General features: G+C 39.9%; 1 protein-coding gene across 1 annotated transcript in view; it reads left to right on the plus strand.

Annotated features, from left to right (window-relative positions):
• gpatch8 (G patch domain containing 8) overlaps positions 1-12605 on the plus strand; it is a 197666-nt gene that overhangs the window by 133082 nt on the left and 51979 nt on the right. The gene's annotated exons all lie outside the window — the stretch shown is intronic.

Raw genomic sequence — 12605 nt, forward strand, 5'->3', positions numbered from 1 at the left:
TTAGTGCTGAGATCATCTACTGTGTAAGAGATGAAAACTGTTTCAACACATGCCATTGTGGGAAGCAGTGTTCCATTACATTTTTTAAACAAACAGCACCATGGAAAAGATTAAAAGATGCTACTGAAAATTACCCAATAAGGTAAAACTACTACTTCCTCGTAAACAAACATCAGCATGCTAACATGCTCCCAATGATTATGCTATCAGGTTGATTATTAGCTGATCCAACATGGACCTTTTGTCTTACTTTAGTTTAACATGTTAGCATGCTTAAAAATATAAACATAATGTATGTCCAAGGCTGAAAGGAATGTCTTTAATTAGGAAGTATTTGGTCATACACAAAAGACAAAATAAAGTGTTGATGGTGCTATCTAAGTCAAGTAATCAATGTTATTAGCATACCATTCTTAGACATTTAGAACCTATTGTTAGCTGCACTTTTATGCATTTGCCTGTTTGTATCAATTCATTGTAATTGTTGTCAGAGGGTAGCTGATTGACTGAGATTGCTCAAAATACAAGAAACTACTCAAACTACAAACAAAAATCAAATTTTCCCCGAACTAGATTCTGAACTGATTTGCAGAATCGGTTGATGGAGACAATTAGCATACAAATTATTTGCTTAGAATAACGTGTGAGCCGTATTTCATATAAGACACAATAAAATGGGCTAGCAATATTTAGATTGATGTTCACCTCATGGTGGTGCTTGAAGAAATTTCAGCAAAATGTAGGCCAATGTTAAAATGTACAATGTTTTGCACCAATCTTGAGGTTGAGGTTAGTTTTTGACCCACTGGTGGCATCACAGGAAAAGTCAGAGGATCATTGAAGTCATTTTGATTGATGCTCTAGTATACTTCTGTGGACATTTTTAATCCATCTGATAGTTGTTGCGATATTTCTGTCTGGATCAAGTTTTTTTATCCTCACTGCTGGCAAGTCTTAAATTAGACATCTGGCTTGCTGCAAAAAGATCTTGGAATTGTTTAACTATTCAAAGAAAGAATCTGAAATATATAAAAACTGGATGGTTTGCACAGATAATAGCTCTATTGTGGCTTTTACGTACAGTTACATGAGGACATGGCTACAGACGAGATCAGCATGTGGCTTGAATTTCTCTGGTTGGCTCTTAAGTCTGGCTATTGAAGCACTTTCAGCCTTTTCTTAGAACAGGGTCCAGTCTTCATTCAGGAAGTGTGCGCACCAGTGCACGCAGAGGAAGTTTACCCATGCTCCACAGATCTATATTTATGTTGGGGCCACCACAGTAGAATGTACAGCCCCTTTGATTTTTTTCTTCCATGTCTTTGACATTCAATCGAGTCGCTTTTTTCCACATGATGAGTGAAAAGCAAACAAACTAGACTCTGATGTTATTGATGGAATGCAGGATGTGACTTAACCACAGGGATGGATTTAATGAAAGAGTATCAACCTCTATTACTTCAGTGTTGTCACATATCGATGTTGTTGCAACTCTACATTGAACTCTGCATATACTGAGTATGGACAGTGGGTCAGTTCATGCAACAATAACAGGAGGGTCACTGAAATCACCTTTGTGTCTGACGCAAGCGTGCCATACTTTGAGTTTTCTGTTGTATCTTTCATCACAAGAAGTACACTGATTCACACAAGTCTGGATTTAGTAAGTGCCGTGCATGCTTACATTTTTTTGTCCGGCCAGGCAATGATCATATCTTTGTAAGAATATCAGCTTGGATCCTTTTGGAAATGTATCAAATTAACAGAAAATATGTCAGAACAATTGGATCCAGTGAAACATCGCAGAGATAATGGTGGTGTTGATGACTAATAGGCTATTTTTTGTCAGGTGAGATTTTGTTCACTGAGCCGTTTTACACAAATCTAAAAATACTTAGATTTTTCAGCATATTTATTTAAAACAGCCAAACATTGTGTTTATGCAAGTTGGTAAAAAATGCATGTGTAATTCATGGCATAATTCTTACTAGATCAAAGATGTACTTTTTTGCAGCCATTGACTAATGTATTACTTTTCCGGTCGGAAATGTTGCATGGGGTCTGCTGGAAGGAGAGGGGAGGAACTTCAACTTAATATGAATAAAGCTACAGTCAACTTAGTTAGGGGAAAGCTAAAGATCAGATCTAATTGAGTTATAAAGAAAGAGAAAATCACTGGATCTTTCTGACCTACTGTTTCGAACATTAATCTGAATCTTATGTGGTAGGCCTATATAATTATGCTAATGTTAAACTCATTTTATAACCTGTCCTGCAAAAAATGTTGTTCTTATTTGGTGCATGCTTTGTATAAAGTACAATGTTCTGCTGGAATTAACTTGAATGCAGATGATGTACTGATATGTGATGGTGAGGGAGTTACATGTTTTTCTTGTACGCACTTATTACTAAACCTATAACCAGACTCTCTCCTTTAGCACAGTTTATTTTCATAAAAGTTTCAAAATGCCATTTTGCCCCCAAGAGACATAACATTACAATCATCAGACTTTCCTCTCTTTGAATGGTGGTGGTCTTAAAGATGCGATCCATCTTGAGATAAAGAAATTTGTTGTTTGCTTAAGTGGTGGAAAAATGTCGGGTTTGTTTTTTCTGTTGGAGAATGTTTGGGATTTGCTGTTATCTCCATCATGTTATACACACAGTGGTGAAAAAGGGGAGATATTCTGTCAGCCAGGCACACAATGGTACAAGGTTATCAGCAGGGTGTCACTTTGGCTTCTCATGCACTAAACCCCCCGTCCACGCTGTTTCTTAGGGAGGGACTCCTGCGCTAAAATTTGTTTTGCCTGCAGAAAAAGCATGTCAGCCAGGGCCATAACTTCCACATGGGACATGGAGGTCATGATCTCTGCATATATAACTGTCTCCATTTTCATTTTTCACACAAAGACACCATTTAGAAAACTAATTTCAGTTTCCTGTTTTTAATCTTCTACTGATGCTAGTCACCAAAATTCACTTCCCCTTTTTCTGCCAGCGGAAAAAAATTAAACTTGCACCAACATTAACTGCCCTTCATAAGAGACTTCTCCTTGCTTTAAAAAAAAAAACATAATCTTATGATTGCAGACAGAGTTTTTAAATTACACATAACATATGTGCATTTGATTAAGGGTGAATTGTTTTGCCAAACTGAAAGGCAAACATATTTTCCAGATTTACTGAATCACAAATTGCATAAACCACAAGGCTTTGAGTCTGTGTGAAATTTGAGAAGTTTTCACACAACAAGAACTCACATCCTCCTCAAAGCTGAAGTGAAAAGCCGAACAGCAAAGTGACCTTTTCCGTTTAAGGAGGTCAAATCTGTAAGATATCTTAGGTGAGAATCAAACACACTGTTTTTCTTTGCATTGTCTGTGATGTAAAGAGCTCCTTTTCCTTCTTGCGCGTTTGTTCTCTCTTGAACTAATATCTCTTTTGTCCCATTATGCAGAAACTGGTCATGAAAGAGATCAAAAATCTGAATTAGGTTACAAACTGAATGTGTGGCAAATGTATAGGATGCAGCGTTTTTGGATGTTGATCCAAACTTGGAGACTGAATGTCTAAATGATATCCCAGCCTCTGCCTCTTCAAATTTGAGTTTTCAATTTGGTACTTATATAATATAACACAATATCACCAGGGTAGCCCTTAAAGGTCAGGCCTAATGTACGTATGAATATGGAAGCACAACTTAATGTTTTAAAGGTATTGTTGGGTATTTTTTAATGAGGGACTTGTCAAGCGTAAGTATATTACAAGCCCTCTCTTGAGAAAACGAGCACGGAAGCTAAGCTATACATGGTAGCAAAAGGGTAAGATTGATACATTATCTGCTGCCGGTGGAAGATCACATGTGGTGTGACGAAGTAAAACAAAGGGGCTCGCTTGCAAGAAGTAAAGTACAGTAAAGTAGTATAGCACACATTTACCTCAACATTGTTTTATGGGAATCATTTCCACACTATATGTCAAACAACAGAATTTATGTTGGTTACACATGATGTCACAAATTGGATGATTATATCTTCTTTAACAGGTCATGTCATTCATACTGTTTTCTGTTGAACTGTCTGATGAAGAGATTCACACTCAGAATAAAGCAATGAGAGCCTAATGAATGCTCCAGCAGAGCTCAGTGAGAACTGGGCCACTGTGACAATATCTGAGTGAGACGGTGGGAACCGAGGTCACACAGGAACTGGATGGTAGTTTTCTCAGGGAAAATGACAAGTGAGAATTGAAACAGAAGAGAGCAAGACAACAATCTGTCGGCAACTAGATTTGCCACAACAGTTTGCTTTGGTAAAGTAGGTTGTGAGAACCATGGGTTTTCAGAATGTCACCACTGTGGTTTGCCAAAGGCTGCAAATCTGTGGGGGGACAGTTTGTCAGCTCATGGAGAGACAGGGTGAATGAGAGGAAATGTTCTCACTTATAATTACAAACACTTTAAATAAAATACTAACAAAGAACATCGGTATAAGCCTTCAATGTCATTTTTGATGGACGATTTTTGTGTTTGAGCATCACATGGCTTTGTTTTGCTGGTAAGGAAAGTGATACTTTTGAGCACAGTAGCAAATACAGACAGGTTTTTCCAAAAGTCACTTCCGCTTTACAACAACTACATTGTATAAACATAAAAAGGTAAACTGCCAACCACACCTTCTGCCTAAAAACAGGAACAGCTGCCTTGGAAATCAAAGCAATCTGTGCCTTTAACACAAACACCACAGTAGCTCGCTGCAGGTTGCGATGAGAAATGAGATCCACCGGAGGAGGCAAGATGGAGAGATCGATTACTCTGAGGTTTCCCATGATCCTGCCTCTCTCCAGGGAGAGCCGGCCTCTGCTGCGGCACTGTGTTGGTCTCTCAACTGTCATTATCAGCGATGGGAGCCACAATAGGTCAGGGAGATGAGATAACATTGTGAGCAGGCAGAGCAGCAGGTGAGAGGCTCAACAGGGCGCGATTAAGTATCCGGGTCCCAGGGTGTAGCATTGCCTGAGGCCTCGAGGGCCTCGGCCCCGCCATCTGCCAGGGTGAATTCCTACTACTGGAGAGGAGCCGCTCAATAGCAGCGCAAACTGTTGCTTTGGGGCGTTGCTTTGAGTTTCTCCTGTTACCTTTTATAGTGAGAAGTGTTACACTTTGCATTTCCTTTGTTACACTCCCATAACACACAAGCTCAAAGAAATGCCTGAAACTCTCACAAACAAAGGATGAAAATGAAGGTATTTGTGAAGTCATTATTTGTTGTTTACAGTTCTGTTACAGTTACAGTTCTGTTTTTGGAGCTAGAAAAGAGCATGTCTGTGTAAATAAATGAATTCATCCTGCAGGCCCAAGCTATAGCATTCTCTTTGATGTGCTGCACTTGTGACATATGCAGTCCAGATCCTGCATATTTTCTGGATGGTTCTGGGGCTCCAGTGTGAGGCCATCAGTCAGCCCGAGCACACCCCAGGGATGCTCTGCTGACAGCCATGCTGGATGGTTCACACATGACCCGAGAGCTCCGCTGCACGCAAACACCCTGTCCTGTGACTTGCCAGCGCCAGCCCCCCTTACTTTGATCTGACAACATGGTGTAAAATTGGAGGTGCTGCCCACAGCTCTCACACATGTCAGACATGCAGTCTGTCTGACGGGCAGGCATGAACACGGCAAAACATGAGAATATTGAATTAGGAGCTGGCGTGCAAATCTAGGACGTGTTGCAGAGCTCTCAGCTTACCAGACAGGCCAGGTGAGCGACATCAATCAAAGGCTTTTGCAATCGATACGCCTGGACATGAAGCTCTGCAGGAATCCTGCAGCAGGTTTGAAACTTTGCCCTTCAGATTGATTTTAATGTTTAAATACAAATCAGCAGTCTGTGTTTTCATATAGCAGGCGCAGACACACGATCCCCACGGAAACATGTTTCAGCAGTTCTGATCAGATGAAAGCTCTGTGTCAGTGATGAGCAGCATCCACATCTGTGAAATCACTTGAAATCAGTTAAGCAGCTCACGGTGCTGCTGCAGATACCACACACTGACAACTGTGACCAGAGCCTCTGACCTGAAAGTCATAGATCTCGACATGCTCATTATCAACTGGATCTACTTTCACTGACTTTCACTGAATCCTGACACCAAAAACCCCTGACTGAAAGCCCTATCAAACCACTGTTAATGTGTAAGTACAGTGTGCCGGTCATACACACGACCATATTTTTGTGACTGAGGGTAATCCTCTGTCTTATGAATAGGATGTCGTCAGACATGCAGACTGTCTTTGTGCACATCTGGAGTGCTGATGATGTCTGTAAAGGGCTGATGACATGTCCAGATGTGTGGTGTGAACCTGCACTGACCCTGAATAGAGCCCACCGTGTTATGCTGGATACTGATTGGTTGCATATTATATTGAAGTTAAAAATATTTAAAAAAAAACTAGAAAAAAGAAAATCTGTGTTAAAAAGCAGAAGAGTACTCCTCAGAAGGAATCAAATGCTGGATGTATTGAAATGTTTTATGTTTAAATTCAAGACTGAATGAACTTAACAACGTCAGCAGCTTTTTAAAGAGGCTTATAGTAGCTTTGGTATTCCATAAATTCATGTGTTTATGATGACAAAGACATGCAATCACAGCAGGGATCTGTAAGAAACAAATGTAGCTATAATTAATTATTGTTGAAAAAAAACGTATTCATTCATTCATTTATGCACGTTGAACGAATACCCCTCTTACTGCATGACCAAAATATGAACACAATAATTTAATTCTACAGTAGTACTTCGGTAATCCCCTTTTACTTTGAATTCACACTCAAAGAAATTTCTACCCACAGTATATCTGAAGAATAACTGAATTCACATTCATCTTAGACATCTAAGACTCTGCATATACCTTTGTACAGAAACCTTCTGAAGATGAGGACTATTGTCCTGCTAGGCCTTTATCTGTCACAGCTCAGGATCCTCTACATACTGTATGACATGGCCTCCATCTGTTCAGCCCATCAGCTTTGCTGCTGCAGCACGGCAGGAACACAGTCAGGGTGCTGCTGACAGGGACTAAACTACGACCCCCCACCACCACCCCCCCCCCCCCCCCCCCCCCCCCCCCGTCCTTACCTCCTGCTGGGACACCAGAAGGACTTTGTTATGATAGCAGCTATTCCCCTCATTGGTTTGACCCGCTGAGCTAACATCCCTGCCATTAGATACACAAGTAAGCATGACTGCAGGCATGCTCCCTGACACTGGGTAAACATGTTGGCAAACTGGAGGAATGTGAAGTGAGACAGTTCAAAAGACTGTGCGCATGTTTGCATGTGAGCGTGTGTGTGTGTGTGTGCGCATGTGTGTTTGCCGTCACAATCAGAGGAGGCAGCGCAGAGGGCCATCTCTGACCTCGCTGCCTGGGTTGTGTTGTCGGCTTGTGACAGATGAAGCCCTAAATCTCAATCGAACTGTCCACCTTCACCTTTTGCAGATGCCTCCAAATGGAAAATTACACTGGTGTGGCTCCTCCATCACTGAAACTCACATCACCAACTGGAGATCTACACGGGTGTGTTTTCTTTTTTTCTTCCCAAGACGAGAAGGAGGTAATCTGCTGTTTGAGCGAATCCAGCAGTAGAGAAAGACATAATGTATATAAACAATGAGAAACGTGCAATCGAACCAAACATCTTTCCAGAAGGGGATCTTTATGTGTATGACGAGATGTGGTGCCTTGAAAGATAGTGTATAACAATGCTTTCCTACATTCAAACATTTGTTTTATTGCCTGGTAACCTCAGTGTTTCCATTCACTCTGAAAACACCGAAAGTCAAACTATTACATCACTCCTGCTCCGCAATCCTTTGTTTCTTTGTTCCATATAAATATTGCCATCACGTTTCAAGATTCTATCCCATGTATGACTTTATCAAAAGCGCAAAGCTTAATTACTTCCACATATCTTGGCTTTCTTGAAGAACAAAGATGAGTTGATAACTGGTGTCTACGCCAACATGCTCCTTGAACAGCACATATCCATCACAGTTTTGACACATGCAGCTCTGGACTGTTTTGTTAACCCGGAGTTTTTTGTTTTTTTTTGTTGTTGAGCTATCCGACCTCTGCTCTCAAACAAACTCTCTGTGGGAGCATATATTCACTCATGAGGGGCTGGTTGGCCTGCTGGGCCGTCCTGCTCCCTGGGGTGTCTGCTCATGAGAGGGGGCCTGTTATTTTGGAGAACATCCTGGGTCCCTCCCACCCTCCTGTAGTGTCGGGGGAGAAGGAGCTGGGAAAACCCCTGGCACAAGAGAGGACAATTTGTGGTTAGAATCGGTCAGGTAAATATTGTAGCTTGGGCGGTGAGCTATTTTTTTTTTTTTTTACTTTTCTTTTTTGTTTGTACCACAAAAACAAAACCTGCAATTGAGGAAAATGTTTGGTTATTATGAAACAAGCCAGCAGATGACGTCAGCTTGCTCTGCTAATCATTAGATGATGGAGCTACTTACACGGCTGAGCTCCCATGAGACACTTTCTCCTCTCCACGTCATGACATATGGTCTATATTCACTGAGGATAAACATCTACAGCATCATTATGTTAATGGTGACGCCTCTGCTGTGGTACATGGTAGACAGGGGGAAGGGTGGGGGGTTGCCTGTGATGCTCATACAGAAAAGCTGTCATCTTCTCAAGCTGAAATAAGGACACATGCAAATGACTTGCTGCAGCTTGTTTATCTGCATGCATTTGGATCTTAAACTGAGCTTTATCAAGCTTAAACCTGAACAAAGGAAGGAGGTCAGATCTTGTTATGGCTGCGGGGATGTTGAGACCATCAGATAACAATGATCGATTGCATTTTAAATTCTATGACTCAGTTTGCGACTAATGTTTAGGTTTCATCTATTCATTGTTGTAATAATGACGACATAAAATCCTGATTTGTACACTTTTCTGTCAACATGTTGTGCTTGTGTGTCTTTGTCTCTTTGATGCTGCGATTGAATTAGTCTCAAGTTACTACCAGAAAGCCAGACAGAAAAAGAGGTATTTTGAGAGAATATTTTCCATAAACTCAAGAGTAACATTCACACATATTGGATCAAGTTCATGATGGGAATGGAAACTTAACAGTATAGTTTGTATAAATCTAGTAACTTTTTTTGTGAATACTGTCCTTGCTTATTTGTTCATCACGATTGTAAAATGAGAAACTTTCTTACTTTATTTACACACTACAAACCTGCACAGCACACTAGGTCCTATGCTTGCTATGAGCCGATCTCCTCTACAGATTGATCATCAGTTGTAATCAAGCCTGGGCTGCTGCACAAACAGTCCTCTGTCGCCATCTGCTGGACTAAATTGTTATCAAACATGTTATAAGTTTGTAAACACTGGGGGGCGCTGCTTTGCACACTTACTGTATAACTAACATAATTCTTGCTGTTTAGTTAGACTAACAAAATAGACACGTCTAGTTTTCTCCAGCATACAGCAATGAGAAACTTACAGATGTGGGAAAGGTAACACACCTCAGAAAATTAGATAAATAGTATGATTTGATGAACAAGGATTTATTTGGTGTTATCCATATATGTAGGTTGTGGATTTTTGTTCATGAAATTGCGTAACGCATACAGATATTAGTACCAGTAGATTTTATTTGGTTTGTTGATGCATGGTGTGCCACCTGATTCTATGTTGTCTGTGTTACTAGTGCCAGTAGTCAAAGACAAAACTGGTAAAATATCCAGCAGTGAGAACTACAGACCAATTGCCCTGGCTAGTATACTCTTGAAAGTATTAGAACTAATTCTCTTGGATCGCCTTCAGGAATACATTGCGACAACAGACCACCAATTTGGTTTTAAGAATAAACACAGTACAGATATGTGCATATATGCTTTGAAGGAAGTTGTTAACATGTAGGCCTACAGGAGAAAAACTCCACTATAGGCCTATTTATGTGTTTTCTGCACACATCAAAGCCTTTGATAGGATAAATCACGGTAGATTATATATGAAACTACATAACAGAGGGGTCCCCCCTTATTTGATAAGAATATTGCATTTCTGGTATTTGCATCAATCCATATGCACCCCATGGGGCAGGAGTATATCGGAACCCTTTTCAGTGACCAATGGGGTCCGACAAGGTGGAATTCTGTCACCACTTCTTTTTAATATGTATATGGACGATCTCTCTGAACAGCTTAAAGCTTGTAAGACTGGTTGTATGGTGGGAGATAGAATTGTTAACCATTTGATGTATACTGATGACTTAGTAATCTTGTCTCCTTATAGTGCTGGCCTACAGCAACTTTTAAGAATCTGCTCGAGTTATGGCGTGCAGTGTGACATAAAGTAGGCTATAATAGTAAGAAGACCGTTGTCATGATTGTAAAAGCAAAGGATGATAGAAAGCAGAATTTTCCTTCCTTCATTATCTCTGATCAAGCCCTGAGTGTGGTAGATAAGGTCAAATATCTGGGACATATTATCAGGAATGACTTGAGTGATGATGATGATGATGTGCAGCGTCAGTGCTGCAAACTGTATGCTCAAGCTAATATGCTGGCACGTACATATTCAATGTGCTCAGACAAAGTTAAAACTGAGCTGTTCAGAGCTTACTGTACTCCGCTGTATACTGCCCACTTGTGGTGCAATTATAGTAAAGGTGAAATGCAAAAGCTGCAGGTGGCATATAATGATGCTTTCAGAATATTTCTGAAGCTACCAAGATGGACCAGTACAAGTCGGATGTTTGTTTTTAATAATGTGACCACATTTAATGCTCTGCTGAGAAATTTTATGTTCAAATCTATGTGTCGATTAAATAACTCACAAAATGTCATTATAATGTCACTGACCCAGCCCAGACTTAGCGTCACAAGGTATTCCTCGTGTTTCTGGAAACACTGGTGTAAATGTCTCTTTGTGTTGTAATCACATGTAGTGATGATACCCCTTTGTTAATGTCCTGTATTTATATATCTGTGCTTTTTTTTATAACGATATAGACCTATGGGTCTGAAATAAAGTATAAAGTAAAGTATAGAGTCAAGGACATGCGTTGTAAGTTAAAAATATAAATATCCACTCTCTGCCTTTCAGATAAATTAAGATAAAGCAAACATCCAGAGATTTTGATCTGTGAAAATAAAGAAAAACAAACACCCTCTCCAAGATGTAGGCCTACAACTTGGATGGACAAACATACAGATATTCTTCATCTCTCCCAAGACTTAAGGGGAATCTGCATCAGTACAATAAACATGCTGCAGACTGTGTGTGTGAAGAAAGCTTACGATACTCGTGTTTTCTGGGACTGTGTGACACTTTAAAGTAAAAGTTAAGATGTAGAGAGTGAGTATGAATTACCAACAACACTTGTGATTATGTATCTGGGCATCTTGACCAGCAGGGCACATGAATAAGGAGATAGATAACTGGTTGAGCTGGTTAGCCAAGCTGACCAAGAAAGCATTCACCAGAAGAAGGTGGGAAAAGGATCTTCTTCTCATGCTGGAAACTGTCAAGGAGAATTTGACTGATTTTGAATCTGCTGAAAATTTGATCAACAGAATTTAATGAGAAAGAGACAATTTAGCTGATTTTATTGTCCCTCACTGAGACTATTGAGCTGTATCAATATGTCATGTACCTAATTGAAAGACAAGATTTAAATAAAAAATAAAAAGTTTTGAGAAATCAAAATGTTATTTGCAGTCTATCCTGTGTGAACAAATGGCTTTTATATTGTACAGTGTTTTCTTGCTCTGAATTGATACTGATGTTTGAATGTAAGGGAAAGAACTGTTGGATCATTAAACCCCCTATGTGCCTAATTTCTGTCTGTCTGTAAAACTCCTACCTCTGAAGATCAGGCACTCTGTCTAGCTTGGGATGTTTCCACCCATAGCAGCTGTAAACACGTCCATTATTTTTGGTTTTAAACTTTACAATTTGGACTTAAACCAGTCAATTTGTTCAATACCCAGTGTGCAATACTTAAGTTTGACATTGTTTTTATGACTACTATGCAGTAGGTATACTTCTGTTGTTCAGGGCTGCTCTTTTGTAGATATTAATGTATTCCCTGTTTATTTGTGCATAGCTTGATTTCTTCAAATCTCTGAACTTATTAGGTGCTTACAGTATTTCTCATCTGTGCTAATTTGATTTATAGTCCAATGATTCTTACTACTGTATGTGTATGATGGAGCACATTTCCCCTAGGGATTAATCAATATCTCTGATTCTGATCTGAAGGTGTTGAAGTCTTCTGTAAAAAAGGGGTCACCTCAAAGTAAGACCTGGCCACCAATAATACTGTCACAAATTTACAACAGGTTTAATATAAGACTGAGGCTGCATCCGAATTGCCAAGTACCTACTCAATCTGTCAGCAGGCAGTAGCTACTATCCGTGCTGTATACTGTTTAGTACCTATTATTCAGTAGGCGCGCACAGTAGGCAGATATTTGTTCTTACTTCTGATTCATTCAGTAAGGAAGTGACGTCATTTACGTTTCCCGAACCGTCTGCAACAACCCTTTTTTTTGTTTGACTTTATTCAAGAG

This window comes from Labrus mixtus, chromosome 20 (genome assembly GCF_963584025.1).
Source record: "Labrus mixtus chromosome 20, fLabMix1.1, whole genome shotgun sequence".
NCBI lineage: Eukaryota > Metazoa > Chordata > Actinopteri > Labriformes > Labridae > Labrus > Labrus mixtus.